We start from the raw sequence: 15870 nt of genomic DNA on the forward strand, positions 1-15870 counted from the left end.
CCCAGGTCACAGTGTATGCTCACCATCACTTTTTCTTTTTTGTTAAATTTATGTATTTCTATCAGAAAAGCAGATTTACAGAGAGAAGGAGAGACTGAGAAAGAAAGATCTCCTATCTGATGATTCACTTCCAAATGGTCACAACAGCCAGAGCTAAGCCAGTCTGAAGCCAGGAGCTTCTTCCGGGTCTCCCATGTGGGTGCAGGATCCCAATCTTTTGGGCCATCCTCTACTGCTTTCCCAGGCCACAAGCAGGGAGCTGGATGGGAAGTGCAGTAGCCAGGACACAAACCCGTGCCCATCTGAGATGCCAGTGCTTGCAGGTAGAGCATTAGCCTGTCGAGCCCCTGTGCCAGTCCCTCACTTCTTATTAGATGCCAGACTCCTCTTCAAAACATCTCTGAAACTGCAACGACCATACTCCAGTTTCAATTTTCAAATAGTAATCGTAAAATAAAAATAATTCCACTAACTCTCAAAAAATACAAAACTACAAAGGATGGACATAAAGCAGCGGTTCCCTGGGGAGGGTTTAATCTTGAAGGGAGGGTGAGTGCTGTGCCCACACTGCCCCTCGGGACACTGCATCCCATGGCCGAGTGCCCAAAGCCAAGTCCCAGCTTCCGGCGATCGTGATTCCTGGAAGAGCACACGTGATGGTCCAAGCCCCTGGGTTCCCACAGGGCAGTTGGAGTAGAGCTCCTGGCTCCCGGCTCCGGCCTGTCCCGCCCCGACAGCAGTCGACATTGAGGAATAAACCAGTGGGTATGGAAGGGCCGGCCTCTTACCCGGTCTCTGCAGTGTTTCAAATAGACAAATCGAGAGAACATGAATGAAGGATTTGGGGGCGCTTTGTGCCCTGACTGTAGAGGTGATTATACAAATCCTCCCACAGGTTGAAAAAGAGAAACAGCTTTTGTCTGCTGATTCACAATTTGGAAATTAAAAGTTTAAATGCGTTCATTTACTATGGTAGATATATCACATATTACAACCCCTGGTGAGGTTTAAAATCAAAACATGAAATTTCTTTGGTGATATGCGTGAAGAATTATGCTAAATGGGATAAATTAAGACTATACATAGTCTCCCATCTTCTTGAAAGCCTTGTGTTTTCAGGGTCTTCTGGGCTTTGGGACTGGAGATAAGGGTGTAGATTTAGACTAATTTGCAGTCTTACGAGCAATTTACGATTTCTTATTTCCTGATAATTTCTAATAGGGTGAATCGGGTTTTGCCCTTTCTGCCAGACTGCTGGTTTTATGATTTTGGTCTAAATTCCCATGATTGCTAATAAGGTTGAGCATTTTTAAATTATTTATGGCCTCTGGGCTTCCTCTGCTGTGAGTTTTGTTTCTCTTGTTTTTTTTTGTTTTTTTTAACTGACAGAAAATCCTTCTAAGTCCTGGGTATGAGTGAATGGTGACAAACTGCAGTATCTTGCCTTTTCATTGTCATCATACCTTTTGTCATCAAGAAGTTTAAAATTTTAAGGTGGCCAACTGCATCAACATTTTCCTTGACAATGTGAGCCTTGTGTCTTAGATTAAAAAACAGTTCCTGGAGCCCGGGACAGCGGTCTGAAGTCCTTGCCTCGCATGCGCCAGGATCCCACACAAGTGCTGGTTCTAATCCCATTGGCCCCACTTCCCATCCAGCTCCCAAGGGTGTCCACTGAGCCAACCACCAAGCCAGAGAGAGGGCGTGGCTGTGGAACAGGCCTGAGGGCTGTGCTGCCCGTGGGCTCCCAAATGTGCTCCTGGGGCTGGGCTTGGCCAGCAGCACCCAGGTGTCCCTGGCAGGGCAGGAAATGCGGGAGCAGCACCCAACACGCCCCACCCCAGTCACCTCCCACCAGAACAGCAACATCCACTGGGGTTTGCCCTGGGAGGGTCTGCTTAGGTGCCAACACCGAAACGGTCTGGGGTACAAGTGAGCAGCCTAGAACACGCACAGGAGGGACACTGTGACCTCATGGAGTCCTAGCCTCCCACCTAGAGCATGCGGATACACCAGAAGCACAGAGGGATGAGAGGGGCAGAGTATATGGGAGACGCCCAGCAGCGTCCATTCTGGCTCCTGTGCTTTACCGTTCCCTTCCGCTCGGGCAGGTTGAGGAGTGCAGCAGATTGGACAGGAAGAACGCCAAAGTGGCCGAGAACTCACACTCAGAGCTGAGGGCTGGAGGTGAGAAAAGCAGATTCATGCAAATGCTGAACGCGGCCCCTTGGCAGGAGGAAGCAGGGCGGAGACAGGACTCTCCACCGCTGTGGCCAGCACAGCCCAGCCTCCTGGCTGGAGAGGCAAGCTGCAAGGCGAGAGCTGTGTGGGCTCTAGCAGCTTCCGGGGAGGACTCAACAGCTTGTAGGCTGTGACCGTGACAATGACCTTGAAGCAACAAGGAAACGGGTGGCCGGACAAGGGCAGCCTCAGAAGTGCCCCCACGGACTATGTGCCAACCACCAAGACAGAGCGCGCCACCACATGGCTTCGCAGTCAGGAGAAAGGACTCGGCTGTCAGTCCTGGAAGAAAAGCCTGTGCGTGTGGGTTTCACATTTTTGTTCCGCAATAAATTCAACCTTTTGGACTTTCTTACCAGAAGCTCCATGGGCACTTGAACCCCAGTGTGTTCATGCGGCCTCCTCACCACTGTGCCAAACACTTGCCCCATCTAAGGTCATTTCCGTTGTTGCACAAATTTTTGGAACAGCCTGGCTGCTTTTTTACCCCCCGCCAGCCGGACAGAGAAGGGACTGAGAGGCCAAAACAAGGCACACTCAAGAGAAAACAAGCAAGTTGAACTTACAATCCAGCCTGAAGTCTGGGTCCTGAGAGTGGCCCCAGGGGCGCAGCGCCCACCTCCCTCAGCCCCCTCCCCCAGCCCCGTGATTCTTCCCTTCACTCTGCCTCCTCCCTGCGCTGGCGTCCTGGGGAGGGGCGGAGCCACGTTTCAGGGCGCCCCCCCTCCCTGAAGGAGCACTGAGCTGTTGTTGACTTGCTCCTTTGGGTGAAATCATATTTGTGCAGGAGCTGGCAGGAGCAGCGGGTCCTGGGAGATGGTTGCGGAGGGCTGAGCCAGCCCAGGCTCTGGGGAGAGGCAGCCTGAGCTGAGGGCCAGCCAGGATAGCTGCAGACATTTACAGACGACAAAAGGGGAAAGGAGGGGCTGGGGAGAGGGGGCATGCCTGCTCTGCAGAGCCCAGAGATGTCTTCCAGACTTAGTGTTCTTCTCCAGGGTGATGGTCAACAGTGTGGGACCCAAGGTTCCTGGAGGTGATGCACTAGGCCCCAGCAGGGCAGTGTGAGCATGCGGTGTGTGACATGTGAGTGTATGTGGGCATGCAAATAGATTGCATGTACGTGAATATGGAGATTGTGCATGTGACTACACACATGGACTGTGAGCATGAATGTTTAAGCATGAATATGTAGCCTGTGTGTGCATGTTGAATAAACTATGTGAGCATGTGTGTGCATGTGGGTATAGACAAATTACAAGCAAGAATGTAGTGTGTGTCAGCATGTGTGTATCAATGGATATAGTTCTTGTGTGTGCATGTATGGGTTCTGTATGTGAAGATATGTGTGCATACGATGTATGTAAGTATACAGGTATAAGGTGTCTTTAAAAGGTCATGAAAAATGGGTCTAATGAAACAATAATGCATGGATTTAAAAGAGAAAGAGAGCCGGTACAGTGGCCTAGTGGCTAAAGACCTCATCTTGAACGCCCCGGGATCCCATATGGGTGCCAGTTCTAATCCTGGCAGCTCCGCTTTCCATCCAGCTCCCTGCTTGTGGCCTGGGAAAGCAGTCAAGGATGGTCCAAAGCCTTGGGACCCTGCACCCATGTGGGAGACCTGGAGGAGGTTCCTAGCTCCTGGCTTCAGATCAGCACAGCACCAGCTATTGTGGTCACTTGAGGAGTGAATCATCAGACCGAAGATCTTCCTGTCTCTCCTCTCTGTATATCTGATTTTCCAATAAAAATAAAATAAATAAATAAATAAATAAATAAATAAATAAAAGAGTTGGCAGCCACTTCAGTGGAACTATGACTGCCAAAAAGAACCAAGTTTCTTTAAAAAGAAACAGAGAGAGAGAGAGAGAGAGAGAGAGAGAGAGAGAGAAAGAAAGAAAGAAAGAAAGAAAGAAAGAAAGAAAGAAAGAAAGAAAGAAAGAAAGAAAGAAAGCCATCTTCCATCCTCTACTCCCAAATGCCTGAAACAGCTGAGGCTGGTCCCAGCAAAGCCAGGAGCCTGAAGCTCCGTCTGAGTCTCCCCCCGGATGGCAGGGACCCAAGACCTTGAGCCATCACCCGCAGCTCCCCAGGGTACACATGAGCAGGAAGTGGGGTCAGAGAGGACTCACCCTACAACATGGGATGCTGGCACCCCAAGTGATGTCCTCACTGCTTAACCCAACACTCACTCCCTCACCATCACTTGTAATTTCACTTTTCCATGAACCTTTTGAAACCCCTCTGTGCATCTGTGCCCCTACAGGTGTGTATCTATCCCAAGACAGGGACCCCCACCCTCCACTTTAGAGCTGGAAGGGCATTTAGCAATCCCCTAAACCAAGCCAGTGCTAAGGGATGCTACAGCCAAGGCCTGGGGAACACGGGCTGCCTGAGGTCACGCCATGGTCTGCAGGGAAAGGAGTGCCCTTTCCCAACAGCATGACCCAGGGTGAAGACAGAGCAGTCAGCATGGCCAGCACTAATGAAATGTAATAAAATGTAATGAAATGTACCGGGCCATTCTATTAGCACACTCAGAGCCACCCTGCGCAGTGTCTGCATCCAGGAAGGTCCCTCCCTCACCCCAGACTCGGTTCAGTGACACTTCAGCAGAGGGAATGTTGGCAAGAGTGACACAAGTGGAGGTCTGACAGGTCCTGGTACAGAGGGACCCTGGCTCCCTGACACCAGCACTGTGCTCACAGAGGCCCAGGTCACACCCCTGTGAGCCAGACCAGGAGGCCACGCACAGAGACCCAGAGGACCCGCCCCAGGCCCAGCCCCCCAGCCCCCTAGCTCCCCAGCCCCACAGCCAGCACTGCGGGGGTGGGGTGGGAGAAGGGACACCCAGTTAGCTAGAGACTGGGAAATGACACCCTCTGCTGTTTCCAAGTCCCCAAGTTTTGGGATTCCTTATAGCAAGAGATGAGTGACACATTAAATGATTCACAGCACAACAGGGTGCGGCTGATTGTGGGGTACAGCTGATCATGGGGAGGGATGATTGTGGGAGAGAGCAATCTGACACCTGTTGCCCAGTTTATCCTGTGGAGGGACAACCCTGGCCCCCTCCCTTCCCTTCCTGTCCCCCTGCCTCCTCTCCACCCCTCCTGGCCCCCTCCATCCCTTTGCTTTCTTTTGAAAGCAGTAAGCTAGTATTTGTTTGAAAGGCAGAGAGCGAGCAAGCGAGCTTGCATTGACTGATTCAGCCCACCTTGAACTGAGTAGTACGGCCAGGGTCCTTGATACTGACCCAAGCTTTAGTCTCTAACCGAGGTGGTTGGAAGAAAAAAGTCTGACTAATGGCATTTGAGGAAGTTTGCTAACTGAGAAGAACTAAGTTTGGATCTTTCTCCTACACTTGTATCAAAAGGAAATGACGGATTCAAAAGTTACATGAAGAAGGAAGAGAAAGCAGAAAGGAAGAGCTGGAGGAGTCAGGGTCTGTTTGTGTAACACACGGGTGAGAGAAGAGGGAGAATAGGGGAACCCACCTCAGGTCAAACCCTGTCACAACAGGTGTGTGCCGAGACCACGGGCAGAGACCAGCCCCGCAAGTGAAGCCCTCACCTGCGCCCCCACTACCCACCTACCAGCGTTAGGTTTGAGTCTCAGCTGCTCTGCTTCCTGTCCATCTTCCTACTGATGCACTCTGGGAAGCCACAGAAGGTAACCCATGAACCTGGGAGACCCTGGCTGAGTTCCACGCACCTGGCCCAGCCCTGGCTGTGGGGGGGTACCTCTCTTCTCTCTCTTGGCAACTTTCAAGCAAATAAATAAAGCTTTTAAAAAACAAAATCAAAATATAAACTCTAAGCTTAGAAAAATAATCTGTAGGGCCTGTGACAGATTCAACATTTTCAAGTATTTAAGAGGAAAAAAAAAGCAAACAAAAACCACAACTGGAATCCAGAAAAGCTGACCCAAATCCCAAATGAAACTGGCAGCCCACAGGAGGACAAGGGCAAGTGTTGGCAGCTGTCTCTCAAGGCAGTCACTGAGCAGGCTGTGGCCATAGCATCCCCCCGCCCCTGCCCCCAAAAACTCTTTCCCTTCTCCCTGGCTCCCCGCTGGAGGGCAGGTGCACAGACAGGCTTGCAGCGGCTACAGGGAAGCGCATACGGGCTCTGCGCGAGGCCACCAGGGGGCAGCGCTGCCCAGCCGACACCAGAGCCAGGAGGCGCTTTTCTCCAGCCAGGGGCGACACTGCCCAGGCAAGGTCTAGCTGGGTGACAGAGAAGTGTGTGCCAGGCGTGTGGCTTGCTTGGCCATCGTCACAGCCACAGCCGTTCTGATAGCAGGGGAGCAGGCTCCCCTACTGAGTACCACCAGGTGCCCAGCCCTGGGCACAGCTAAGCCTGTGAGGGGGCACTCTGAGTCCAGAACGGATCATCTGGGCACTCCAGGGTCTGTGCTGGCCTGGACATATTCCAGAATCATTCATCTCACTGTATTAGGCCAGGCTCAGCTGCCCACATTGCAATACCTGACCTTGGGTTCCTGAGCAATGAACCCTGTACCACCTCTGACCGATTCCCACGGCAGGGGAGGGGGCTTTGGGGACTTGCCACCCCCACTCAGCCCCACATACCCCAGACCCTGCACACTGGGGCCCAGAACCTGTCCTAACTGCTGTTGCCACCTACCACCCACACCCATCGAGCCTCCTCGCTGCCTCCACATTTCTTTTTCTCCCTCCAGAATTCTCACTTTTTCTAAGGAAGAGGACTTAGATCATCTAGCCCTAAGGCACAACTGCAAGGGCCTCAGCCAAGCCGGAAACAGCCTGAAGAGACTAGCTCTGCTCAGCTGGACCCTGCCACGGCAAGAGACAGCCAAGCACGGCTGGGAGTGATGGGCCCCTCCAGGGTAGGAGCTGCAAGTGTCAGCCCAAATAGCCGAGTGCCAGCAGGTGGGCCCATGCAGGAGGAGCCTGAGTTGGGAAGGATCTGACTGCCCTCCCTTGAGGGTGGATCCAGCTCGGAACCTGGTACTCTGATGACTGGCTGTTGGGCTGCAGTGGGTCCTCCCTGGCACTGGATTTAGCTGACAGAGCATTCAGATGGTTCGGTCTACATCACAGTTGGGCACCCTAAGTCTCGGACCAGCCAGCAGCCGGGCAGCCGGCTTCTCCCTGGGCATCCTCATTTGCAAGGATGTGGTCAGAATCACTGGGGAACCCGTGCCTTGGTGCCTTGGTGTGATGACATCCACAGATTCTAAGGCATTAGTGTGCCTTTAGTGGTTTTTTGTTTTCTTTTTAGCTGCTTTTATTTATCTAGGAGTCAGAGTGACATAGATCTTCACTCCCAAAATGCCAGGAGCACCATCTGGGTCTCCCACAGCGGTGGCAGGGACCTGAGCACTTAAACTATCACCTGCTGCCTCCCAGGTGCGTTGTCAGGAAGACGGTCTGAAACCATGCGGTGGCCGACATCTGAACCCGGCACGCTGGTAAAGGATGTGGGTGTCGCAAGTGTCAGTGTAACCCACTGTACCACAACGCTTGCTCTGTCTTTAGCACCAGAAATCTAACAAAAACAAGCAGGGGTAGACGTGGTGGCTGTAAAATGCATGCACACAATGCAGATGTACATAAATCAGGACCTGAAACGCTGTCCTCCCCCAGCTCGCATCTCACTGTTAGCAATTTGGCATAAATCGTCCTTCCCAGCTTTTTCAACACATGAAGTAGCTATTTATAGTCATGACATCATCATCCCAGAACACACTCTGCTCTTTTCCTGCAGCTTCAGCTCTTCCTTTGTAAAGGCTCCCTGTGCCTCTCCCCTCCGCCCCTCATCTTTAGTCCAGCCTGGCAGACGGGTGTGCAGTAAGGCACTTCCCTGCTCTCATGTTTCAGGTGCACACCTAGAGGCACACCCTGGGGAATAACATTTTTCTTTTTTTCTTTTAAATATTTATTTTTATTGAAAAGACAGACCATATTTACAGAGAGAGAGAGGCAGAGAGAAAGATCTTCCATCTGCTAATTCACTCCTCAAATGAGGCCCAGCTGCCTTCAGTGATCACATGGAGGCCACTTTAACACAGATGCCTACACTCCCATGCCACAGGGAGACAAGCAGCAGGCACAGCTGAAGCCCGGAGCCTGAAGCCCTGTTCTCAGTCTCATTCTCTCCCCTGAAAGCATACCCTGCCCCTCTACAAGGGCCGCTGGCCCCCACTCCCTTGAGCCCTTAGCATATGGTGATTTACCCTTCTTTGAGTTCTGGTTTTTGTGCAATTCCTGGGAGACTGCATATTGACACATTTGTGTAGTTCTGGCCCTATCTGTCCTGAGAGGGAAAGTTTGAAATTCCCTGCGGTGGCACAGCCAGTGTTTGCAAGGCAGTGGGGTGAGGCGCAGGGCTGTATAGTGGGTGGGGACACATCTCTGCCTGATTCGAACCCCAGCACTACCATCTAACAGAAAGCAACCTGGGGAGTTCCACACCGCCTCCCCCGACAAGCCACACGACCCTGTTCCTGCACTGCTCGAACTTTGCCTCAGCTCTGCTGGAGCTCCTGGGAGCTGCCTCACACCGCAAAGCCCAGGCTCACACCTGTGTTTCTTCACTTCCTGCCCTCCCCCAATCAAGCAAAATCCAATCCACTTGTCCATACTTAACATGCATCTAGAATCTTCCCTTTTTGATATATATCCAAAGTGCAGCTCACTCCTTCTGGATCAGAAGCCATTCAAGGGACACACAAGCCGCTGGCCCTGCCCACTCTCCCAGGATGGGAGAATCTTTAGAATCTTATACTTAAAAAAGAAAAAAGTGGGGAAAAAAATTTTTTTTCCCTCTCTTGCTGTTACTCTGCCTTTTAAGTAAACGGGGCAGGGGCAGGGGTGGGGGAAAGCGTCCTAGAAAACTACATGTTGTGAGAAAAACTGTACAAATTTAAAATTTTTGCCCCAAGATAAACTTACCTTGCTGTGAACTTGCTGTGGTTGCCCTCACGAGGAGGCTTTCCTCTGCCTTTGCTGCCTGGCAGTCTGTCCTTGTCTGCTCTGGCCTAGAATTCCTCGAGGACAGGAGCGGTGTCGTGGTGTCCCCGGCACCTGTCACACTCTGGCATAGCCGAGTGCCCAAGCACTGCTCGCTGTGTCAAGTGGTGCCTGACATCACGGATGGACGGACAGACTGGCGGACGGATGACACGCCGGGACAGAGCAGCCACTACCGGCCCAGAGGCTGTGAGTCAGGCCCAGGAAGGCGACTGTGGGACCCTTGTCTGTCCACATCCCAGGTCTCACAGCTCTGAAGCTTTGCTCTGGAGGCAGCAAAGATTTAAGCTGAGTGTTTGTTTCTAGACTCCGGAGTCAGCCTGGGACTGAATCCTGTCTGCACCATTTACAGTTGAGGGAGCATTAGCCATTAGTGAACCCATCTGTGCCTGTTTCCTCATTTCTACAAGGAAACAGTGTGTCTCATGTCGTTGATACAAGGATCAAACAGTGCCTGGGTCATTGCTAGTGTTTACAGGTGACAGGCATTTATTTTTTTTTTTTAACACATTTTGGCTGCTTGTATCATTTTTTGTTTTGTTTTTTTTTTTTTCCTCTGGAAAGGCTCCCTCCCACATGTTAAATCCCATTACTTACCTCAGCCTACCTCGCATTCCCTGACTGCCAGTGTCGGGGGTCTTTTGAATTATATGATGTGACAGTTTCATCAGCTCATCAAATCCTACACATCACAAAGTGCCTTTGTGCCACTTTTTAAAAAAGCTTTGGAAGGCAGTGCCATAATGTAGCAGGCGAAGTTTCTGCCTGTGGTGCCAATTTGAGCCCAGGCTGCTGCACTTCTGATCTCGCTCCTGCTAATGGCCTGGGAACACAGCAGAGGATGGCCCCTGCAGTCATGCGGAGGACGTAGAAGAAGATCCTGGCTCCAGCCTGGCCAAGATGTTGTGGAAATCTGAGGAGTGAATCAGCAGATGGAAGATCTCTCTCCTCTCTCACTAACTCTGCCTTTCAATTAAGAATAAATCAATCTTGGGCCTGGTGCAATACGCTAGTGACGAAAGTCCTCGCTTTGCATGTGCTGGGATCCCATGTGGGCACCGGTTCTAATCCTGGTGGTCCCGCTTCCCATCCAGCTCCCTGTTTATAGCCTGGGAAGACAGTCACGGATGGCCCAAAGCTTTGGGACCCTGCACCCGCATGGGAGACCCAGAGGAGGCCCCTGGCTTCTGGCTTCGAATTGGCTCAGCCCTGGCCATTGTGCCCACTTGGGGAGTGAATCAGCAGACAGAAGATCTGTCTCCCCTTCTCTCCGTAGATCTGACTTTTCAATTAAAAAAAATCTTAAAAAAAAAAAATTTTTTTTTAAAGGCAGAGTGAAAGAGGCAGAGGGAGAGACAGAGATCTTCCATTCCCCTAAGGGGCTGCAGCAGGTCTGTGCCAGGCCAAAGTCAGGAGTCAGGAGCTGCCCCCAGGTCTCAAATGTGTCAAGAGCGTGATAGACGGTAAAATACACCCAACTTTAGAGACGTTCAAATACATAGATCTGTGACTTTCATTAGGTGAAACACGTAGGAATGCTCCATACCTTTATCACTGACTTGGGCCTCTGCTCTTTGCAAAGTGTGTGAATCAGTTGACCTGGCTGATCCAGACTGTGCCAGGCAAACAAGGCTGACCTTGGCTGGCACAGCCGGTGCAGGGGGCTCTTAAGGCCTCCTTGGAATCTGAGCTGGGGTCATCTGAAACGCCAGGGCTGGCCGGTCAACCAACTTCCTCTCCCCTCTCCCGCACTGCTCTGCTTTTCCTGCTGCAGCCTGTTGCAGTTCCCTTTGTTCAGGTGGCTTGCTTGAGCCAAGTTCCCGAGAGCAGCATCGGCTTCCGGTGCAGACTGTCCAGGCAACAGACAAAGCAGAGCCCAAGAGTCCTGTGTGGGGGCTTTCATCACCCAGCCACATGTGCAGTCATTACTTCCACGCTTCTTTTTTTCCCAGAGTCAGAGGAAGGTGGGGTGTTGGGAAGGATTTAGCTTGACGTCATCAAGGCTGGCCTGGGGCTGGCGAAGGTGCAGGCAGGGACTCAGCAGTCTGAGGTTGGCTCAAGTGTGTGTGACTCAGAAGGTCTTTTCTAAGTTCTGGGATCCACCCAAGACCATTAAAGAAGAACAGAAAGCCAGGCCTCAGGACACAGCAACCAGGGCTTCAAGCCCGACCGCCACCCCTTAGCTGCAAGGCCGAGGGGGAGGGTGCTGGTTTCTCTCAACTCCCCAGCTGTCAAATGGGGTTCAGCTTTCACAGGATTGTTGAGAAGCACACATAGCGGAGAGGAGGATGCTGGGCACAAGTCTAGAGTGCAGACAGTGTTGGCAATATGTATCAAGTGCCTGCCACCCAGCTCACACTGTGCAGGTAGGAAATAAAAGCGAATCGCTTTTCACAGAGGACAGACATTTCCATCTCAGAACTCCAAAAGTTACAAGCTGGGAAGCAGCTAAGCAGGCAATCACCGGCGTCGTGCTTCGGACGTCAGCCTCAGCTGCTGTTTCTCCAAAGTCCGGCTGGCAGCAGTTGCTGGAGCAGAGGACACACTGGGCCAGCCAGCTGCAGGAGCCTCCTGCTCAGAGGCCGGGTGGGCACAGGCCTAAGTCTGGGACCTTGCCAAAGCTGAACAGTGCAACCCAGACACAGTCGTGGGAGCTTGCTCCATTCAGCACAAGCTGAAAGCGAGCCCCTGACTTTCTACCCAAACTCCTCAACCCAAGGAAATGTGCATACTCACCAGGGCTGGTCTCTCCAACAACCAGTCACGGTGGCCCTGGATACCATCTGGGGACACAGCCCTATGGGAGAACACTCAGGGATGGCCAGGTATAAGGAATCTGCTACATGAAGCACCACTGCCTAGCAGTAACTAGCCACAGGGCATGTCTGAAAGACCAAGGAAACAGTATAGAAATTTTCTAACTCTGCTGAGTTCCAAAACAGGGCAAGACTAATGTGGGTTAGGATGGCTTTTCTGCGATCACTAAGAGGGTGTTAAGTTAGCGGGTTCCAAACACAAATGTCTAGGAAAACTGGGGATGTGCTGAAGGGAGAGTGCAACACCCTGACACAGGGCTTCCTGGGAACACAGCCGACCCCAGGCTCACAGCGATGCCTGCTGCTTCTCTTCTGAGCTCCCTGGTATCGTCCAGGAGAGAAGCTGACCTCTAGGAGATTCCTAGCAAATCCCAGCAGAGATCTTACAAGTGGAGAGCTGGGCAGGGAATACACAGAGCTGTGCTTGGGTACAGTGTGCGAGCAATGAGGAACTCTTAAGCACAGTTCTGCTGGCTCTCGTCTTACTCCATTCACGCCGCTCCCACCAAGAGCCATCGGCTGGAAGGATTTAGGAACAGCAGACATGTCACTTCTCCCCATTCTAGGGGTTAGAGGTCAGAACTGCTCCCATACCAAGTGCTTGGGCTGTCACCTACTGCTTTCCCAAGCACATTAGCACGGACCTAGAGCTGCTGGGCAGCCAAATGGGCCTTCAAACATGGGACACCAGTACTCATATGCACTTAACCCCCTGCCCCTGGAGTTGTTTTGCATTCTACATATTCTACAGTTTAATGCAAGTCTCAGCCCAGAGATGGGTCAGAATTATTGGACAGAATGCTGTACCACCAACAAACCTTCATTATTGAATCAGACAGGTGGAGGCTCAGTGGTTCCTGGGTAAGACCATGTTTAGTATTATCTTGTGTACTGGCTGGCTAACATCCAAGTCCTGTGTTTCTCATACTGCCTCAAACCAGAAGCATGCTCCAATGTCCAGCCATTTTTGATCTTGCTGCCCCGACGGCAGTGCAGACCAGCTGAATCCAACTCCACCTCAAACACAAGCAGGCAGGGAATTTCAAGGATCATAAATTTAAGATTTACTAATGTAAGATCAAGTTACTGGGCCCGGCGCGGTGGCGCAAGTGGTTAAGGTCCTCGCCTTGCACGCCCGGGATCCCATATGGGCGCCGGTTCTAATCCCGGCAGCCCCGCTTCCCATCCAGCTCCCTGCCTGTGGCCCGGGAAAGCAGTTGAGGACGGCCCAAAGCTTTGGGACCCTGCACCCATGTGGGAGACCCAGAAGAGGCTCCTGGCTTCGGATCAGCATAGCATCGGCCGTTGCGCTCACTTGGGGAGTGAATCATCGGACGGAAGATCTTCCTCTCTGTCTCTCCTCTCTGTATATCCGCCTTTCCAATAAAAAAAAAAAAAAAAGATCAAGTTACAGCTCTTAAAGTGATTTCACTATGATGAAAGAATAGCTTAGCTGCTGAGTGTGAGACATTTTCCTGTGTTCACATGGCATTTTTAAGATTTATTTTTATTGCAAAGTAAGATATACAGAGAGGAAGATATTCTGTCTGATGATTTATCCCCCACGTGACTGCAACAGTCAGAACTCTGCCAAATTCAAAGCCCAGGAACTCCTGGTACAGGATGCAGGATCCCAAGGCTTTTGCCATCATCTACCGCTTTCCCAGGGAGCTGGATGGGAAGCAGGGCCACCGGGATTAGGACTAATGCCCATATATCCTGGCACATGCAAGGCAAAATCTTTAGCCACTAGGTTACCGTGCCGGGCCCCCACATGGCACTTCTATGGGACACTGAAATGGAAAGCCAAATCTAAATCTAAATGGTCTCTTGGGATTTCTCCCAATGGCATTCTTTTGCCAAAGAACAAAGAGTAAAATCATAAAGCCAGAATCTGAGCCAAGACACTAACCCAATCTTCCTTTCTTCCAGCCATTCAGGATTAAGTACTACCCTCTGACTGTTCCCTCCATCCTCAGAAACAGAAAAGGCAACCTGTTTCTAGCTGGCCCATATATTCTGCTATCTTCCTGATGTTAGCACTGTGGTTTCCACAAGTAGTGGCAAATAGCTGAGGACTGCTCAAAAGCAGAGTGGCATCTTTTAAAATGCTATTTTCATATTTTATTTCCAAAAAAAAAAAAAAAACAAAGTCTGCCTCATAGAGGAAATCCTTCAGCCTACCCATTAGAGGCCCACATCCCACGTTGCAATAACTGGATTCAACCCCCAGCCCTGGCTCTTCCCGGTAATGCAGACCCTGCGAGGCAGCAAGGAACAGTTGGATTTTGTTATGTTGGTGCAAGGAATAATTTAAGGGTGTGAAGAGTGACAAATGGAATCATAACTACAAAGAAAAATGCAAAAAGAAATAAAACAAAACCCAACAGTTTTTTTTTTTTTTTTAAAGATTTATTTTTATTATTTTTTTTCATTGGAAAGGCAGATATACAGAGAGGAGAGACAGAGAGGAAGATCTTCCGTCCGATGACTCACTCCCCAAGTGAGCGCAACGGGCCGATACTATGCCGATCCGAAGCCAGGAGCCTCTTCTAGGTCTCCCACACGGGTGCAGGTTCCCAAAGCTTTGGGCTGTCCTCGACTGCTTTCCCAGGCCACAGGCAGGGAGCTGGAAGGGAAGCGGGGCTGCCGGGATTAGAACCGGTGCCCATATGGGATCCCGGGGGTGCAAGGCGAGGACCTTTAACCACTTGCGCCACCGCGCCGGGCCCAAACCCAACAGTTTTAAAGATACTTTCTGTAATGGTGGTGCAGTAGCATAGCAAACTAGGTCTTGTGGCACTACCACCCCTTATGGTTCATGTCTTGGCTGCTCCACTTCCAACCCAGCTCCCAGCTTATGGCCTGGGATAGCAGTGCAGGAATCTGGCCCAAGTGCTTGGTCCCCTGCGTCCATGCGGGAGACCCAGAAGCAGCTCTGGGCTTTGGACTGGCCCAGCTTTATGGCCAGTTGGGGAGTGAACCAGCTGATGAAAAGACCTGTCTCTCCTTTCTGTAACTGCCTTTCCAATTAAAACATCTTTAAAAAATAGAGATGCTTTTTCTGTTACTTTTTATAAAAATACAAGTCAATCCTCAAGAAATAAAAGGCACATTTTCTATTGGTTTTCAAATTTATAAGTCCCCCAAGCTTTGACAATAAGTATCTGGGCCAGTGGAGACTCTAAAGGTGGACTGTATCAGCCAATGGACCTTGGAAGGATTTTCTCAATCTTGGAGCAATGAAATCAACAGCATCTCTGAACTATTTAAATCACTTAAGCAGTGCCCTTGCAATAGTCTGTAGCCGGGATCCTAGGATGATCATGGCCTTTCCCCACCCCAGGTGCTGATGTTGAGCAGCCCTCTCCCATCCTCTCCGTTTCCCCAGATACAGGAAGAAAAAGTAAAAAATAGTGCAAGCAACTGTTTCACCCACTTTCCTCCATTCCTCAACCCTCTTCACCCCAATCAGTGGTCCAATGGGTATACATCCTTCAACTGTACTTCAATCCTCATCAAAAATATATTTTTTTAAAAATTTATAAAATATAACCTATCAGGATCATAACTGGTAACTCATAGACAACAGACTCAAATCAGTATTAGACAATAGCAAAACTACAAAGGCATATGGGGGAATCAGGAGCAATCCTAACAACCTCTTAACAGGAGGTCATATGCACAGAGCAGGAGGGGACCCCAGAGTGGAGCAGGCGGACAGGAGGCGGCTTGTATCCCAATCCTGAAGACTCCCAGATCCTCACCAAGGATTATCAGTACGAGCTCTGAGGAC

This window comes from Ochotona curzoniae, unplaced genomic scaffold (assembly GCF_017591425.1).
Source record: "Ochotona curzoniae isolate NIBS_2020 unplaced genomic scaffold, NIBS_Ocur_1.0 scaffold_2453, whole genome shotgun sequence".
In the NCBI taxonomy this organism is placed as follows: Eukaryota; Metazoa; Chordata; class Mammalia; order Lagomorpha; family Ochotonidae; genus Ochotona; species Ochotona curzoniae.